The following is a 5,560-nucleotide window of genomic DNA, read 5'->3' on the forward strand; positions in this document are numbered from 1 at the left end:
ACACAACCAATAAAACATGCGAGCATTCTTGAATTGACCTATATAGTTATCTAACCAAATGATATGTCTATCCATAGCAATTGCATGCTCCTATAAGAATTTATCAAAATAATTCTCAAAAAAATGTTGCACAAACTCGTGAGAGTGAGATCTATCATCACTCATTTAAAAATGATACTCTCTAATAATATTTCGATTACCTTCCACACTATTAGGGGCATGTCTATATGTTATGGGGATGAAAATAGCAATTTGAATGGATTTGTAATATTGAGATTGAGTCTCATTTTGAGGTTGCAATGTGTAGGTCTCAGCAAAGTCAACAATTGATATAATAGTGCCAATGGGAAAAGTCTCCTTACACATTCTAAATTATTGATCCAACCACTGAGACTTGTGACTATGTCTTGCATACTTGTAGAAAATATTTGCCTCAAAATTTGAAATAAAACTAGCCACGCTGATTTATTTTGCAACCAATTCACATCTAGAGCCCCCACCCCCACTCTTCAATGTGTATTTCACCATTTCACATACCTTTTTTTAACTATTGTCTTTCCAAAATCTTGTTTGAACCCCTCATGGAAACATGTGTCAAACTTGGATAAGCCACCACACCCTGAACACTTCTCATTTAAGCAAGCATTTCTATAAAAGAAACAACCATCAACTCTATGACATAAAAATTGATCTAGCAAGTCTCTTGATGATTCTGGAAGCCCACTAGCACCACAATTCTCCAACATTTCTTTACTATGCAAAGTAGAATGGATGGAGCGTAATAGTTCATGGTGCATAGAAAACTCAACATGATATTTGCAACATGTATTTCAAATTTTAAGTGGCACAAAATAAAATGGCTTCAAAGATTCAAAAGCCCTTTGTGATATATGAAGACTTGGTTCTTTTTGATTTTTTCCCTTCCAAATTGGTAATAATCGTTTCATCATTTTCAATTATCCATTTTGGTGTTCTAGAACCTTCATGTCAATTATAATTAGGAGATATGTAAGGTTCCTATGCATTGCCATGTTCGGCATGGTCAGTCATGCAATTTACATTATGACCTGGTAGCATTTCATCCTCCAAATTTTCATTCTCTAAATTTTCAATCCCGACATTATTGTTTTCAATTGATATATTTTCATTCCCTAACTGCACATATTCATTATTTGACTCTATGAGTTCACCTTTGACTAATTCATCGTCAACTTGACTCACATTTAACATATATTATCTTTTCCTTCGGTGATTTACTTTGTTCCTTTCCCTATATGTCACAATGTCTTCATTGGATATCTTCCTTTTGCATTTAGCCTTTCGACGACTACTGCTCCCCATTCAGATGACAATATTGGACACCTACTGATATATTATCAAATTTTTTTCAATAGTTTGGGCCCCAAAACATGACTTCTCCCAAAACCTGTGAAAATGGCTCACAAAAAGAAATCTTGTTGGGTCTGCAGTCTCAGGGAATATTTTGCAAAAATCATGCCAGTAAAATTGGGTATCCAATTTGAGATTAGATACTCAATAATAAATCAGATATCCAATTTCAGAATGGATACCCGATATTGAGGCCAAAATTTTGGAGGGAATAAGAATTAATATTAAGATTATAATGTATAATGAGTTATGAGTTATGTATTAGATTATAATGCATTATTATATTATATTATTATTAAATATAATAATATATGCTATTATTATTATAATCTATAAATATATAATATATATTAATATATATGAAATTATTATTATTTTTACTATTATTATTAAATATAATAATGTAATATATGTTATTATTATTATGACCTATGTTAATAATATATAATAATATATCATGTTATTATTATTATTATAATCTATATATTAATATATATGATTATTATACTATATTATTATTATTTTTACTATATTATTATTAAATATAATAACGTAATATATTATATATGTTATTAATATATATTATTATTATTATAACAACATATAATATTATTGTTATTATTATTATTATTATTATGACCTATGATCCATTTGGTTGGTTCTAAAATGCATCGAGAGGGGTCATAGGATAACCTCTTCATGTTTTGGTTTTATATTTTCCTCTAGTGGTCTACTTGTTGGATGTTAGTTTTGATGGTGTATTTAGTTGAGTTGTTATTGATTGGATGTCATTTATTGTTGATAATTGACTTTTATTGATACGTGTCAACTATATATTGGCATTGTATTTATTGTTGGATGTTCTTATTATTGGTGATTTATTTTTATTGATAGTAGTTGTTATCTATTGATTATTGTTCTTGGAATGTGGCCTTTGACTTAAGATTGATACCTTTCATTGACTTTATCTTGATTTGATACTATATTGTATTTGGTATCTGGATGGTATCTTGGTGTGTGATGTTGGTTTTGGAATTAGTATCCTTTCAATTTTGATTATCTCTTCTTCTTGAGTAGTTTGTGTTACCCTTGAGGTAGATTTGGCTATTACAATTCCTTGCTTAGTATTGTTTTATGATTTGATTATCTATGTGGATCGTACATTATCTCTCCTACATGGTGGGAGTGGAAGCTTGACTAGATGACCATGTGGTCGGAAGGTAGTGTCTTCTTACCATTGGGGTCCCCCTCCCATTGTCAATTATTTGATGTTCGATGATGTAGTTGTATATTTATCATTCTTATCTTGGAGACCTCTATTCAGTTGAGGTACATGTACATTCTCATGTATCTTATATTTTGATGTCCTTGTATCTATTCTTGTATACCTTATGACATGTGCAGTGGATGTTATTCATTGGATGTATTTCATTGTGTCCATTTGTTTTATACATTTTCTTATGAGATGATGTATCTATTATTTCTTTATGATCATGAAACATTGTACTTGAGACTTAAACTAATTAATATAAACTTATTAAATGTAACTTGATGTGAATGAACCCATGAGGAATGGAAAACTATATTTGTAATTGTTTATGTGTACTAGATGTGTATGTGTATATTGCTTTCACATTGTTATCTTGTATTGTCTAAACTTTAAAAAAATAGTTCCGTAAACATTGAATCATGATAGGTTATTTCTCTTGAGTTCCTGAGTGGGGTGTTACGAAAGCCAAGAATAATATCACCTTTCCAATCTTTGATAATTCCTCCTACTCAAGGGTCATTAGGATTGCCTTTGGAACAACCATCCACATTACATTTCAGCCATCCCTTCTCGAGCATAATCTAGTAGCACTTTTTCCTTTTCTAGATATTTTTCCATTTCTAGATGTTTTTCCAGTTGATATCTATCAAGCTTTATTTTATATTCTAGGTTTTTTTAGCCTTAGATCATGAAAGTAGGGGAACCTAAGTCTTTTGGGGAAATTAGCACACTTTATACTATCTCTGGTGATATTTTTAATGATGTGGAAGATGGAGCTAGCTTCCATCTTTTTGTGTCTAAATATTTTATTGTCTCTTTCTTTCCAGACACACCAACTAACCATAGGAAGAATAATTTCCCAAGCATTAGTCAAGATAGGGTGGGAGAAGGGTGAGACCTTCTATTGTATAATCATGTCCTTAATATTTTATAGGAATACCATGGCAAGATGACACTCCTTGAGAAAAAGATTCCAAATCTCAATCATGAATGAGCAATGTAAAAAAATGTGATAAATAGACTCAACATTCTTATCACATAGGGCACATCTATTAGCCAACTTGAGCCCACATTTAAATAGGTTGTCGAGAGTGAGAATTTTTCCATGAGCCACAACCCATAAAAAATAATTTAATTTTGGTGGGAGATTATGGGTCTAGATACTCTTCAAGAATTTTTTAGCTACAAAAGAATCTTCAAGCACTCTGTAGGCTGAACTAATAGAGAAGAGGTCATTGTTGTTATATCTCTAGATCCATTTGTCCTCCTGGGTTTAATTAAAGAGATTTGGGTTAGGGAATAAGTCCATAAGAGAGGTAGCTGCCTCTGTACTAACATGAAAAACTCTTCTGGCATCATGTTGGACATGCCACAGACTAATAAGGTCCTTCCATCTAGCATTACCATTCTCTTATTCTAAGTAGTTTTCCACTTTCCTTCCCACATTCACCTTCAACTAGTCAATCAAGCCCTAATCATTCACCACCTCCTTAATAGGCACCTCATCCTTCCAAATTTCTTCCTAGAATAGGTTTTTTCTAGCATTTCATATTTGGGTATGACTACCTCTTCTGATCAATCCTTTAGTTTTCAAAATGTTGTTCCATAGAATAGAGCTACCATTGGGGTTATTCTTGCTTAGATATGAACAAGAAGGACCATAAGATAAGTATTTAACACTCAAGATTTTTGTCCAATCTTTAACTCCTTCTAAAGTTAACAAACCCAACTTAGAGACAAGAACTTTTTTCATACTCTTGAGATTTTTGACACCTAGGCCACCATTCTCCTTGGGTTTGCAAACCCGATTCTAGTTGATGAGAGCCTTTTACCTCTTTTCCTCCACTCTTGTTTGACAAAAATTTCTTTTGAATTTTCTCCAACTTTTGTTATTCCTGATTGCTTTTTATTTAAGACCATAGAAAGAGGGCCCATTTATTTATTTTGTATTTTTAAAAGGATAGCTACATTTGATCTAAAACTATGAGATCATAAGCTTAAGATCTCCTAGAATCCCAACATAAAAGTGGACAACAACATTCAATAGAATTTAAACCTTAATAACAAAAACAACATAACATCTAAACTATTACACTAAACTACAACCATAACTTCAAATTCATCCAAAACCTACTATTCACCTTAATATATACAATATATTATCTAATAATAATATAATACTATAAATAGTTTATATACCCCAAAAAAATAAAAAAAATCACATACAATTATCTAAAGTGGCTCATTTTTTCTGTGAAAACATTGTAAGACACGGTGTACCTTTGGAAGCATGTTCCCTTAGTGAAGGCCAAAAATGATACCTAACATTCCAACAGTTGTAATGACAAAAGAATGATAATGGTGATGATGATCATTCAAATCACTGCATCTGCAGGCAAATCTATGCATGGACCCACGCCTGCCATGTTACATTCCTATCACTTCACCTACACATAACTCTCAATATAAGATAGCAGCTATTTTATTGCCCAACCAGTTCAATATTCTGCCAAAGTTGCAGGCCCCATCAATGAAAAATACTTTATAGCTGTCAGTGAGTATATTTATATATGCCAAACTGTGATTGACAACTTGTTTATAGAGTTAATAGCTGATAGAGGATAAGGAACATAAGCATTTATTTTCATTCGTAATTTTCTTTGATTTCTATAATCAGTTCTATAAGAAGTTTCTGAAACATTGTTGTACATATTAGTACAAAGAGATCTATGAATGTAAAAGAATCTAGCCAGTCTTGATCATGAATAGAAAATTTAGAGTTCTAATATCTTGCAGAGGCTTTAAACAGAGTTGGAAGATTCATGCATGACCTTCAATGCTTTATACGATGGGACGTCTCATATAAGTAATTTTTTTGATTTTTTGTTGAAGATTAGTTAA

Source organism: Cupressus sempervirens, chromosome 6 (genome assembly GCF_028749045.1).
Source record: "Cupressus sempervirens isolate cs-2001-9-10 chromosome 6, ASM2874904v1, whole genome shotgun sequence".
NCBI classification, from domain to species: Eukaryota; Viridiplantae; Streptophyta; class Pinopsida; order Cupressales; family Cupressaceae; genus Cupressus; species Cupressus sempervirens.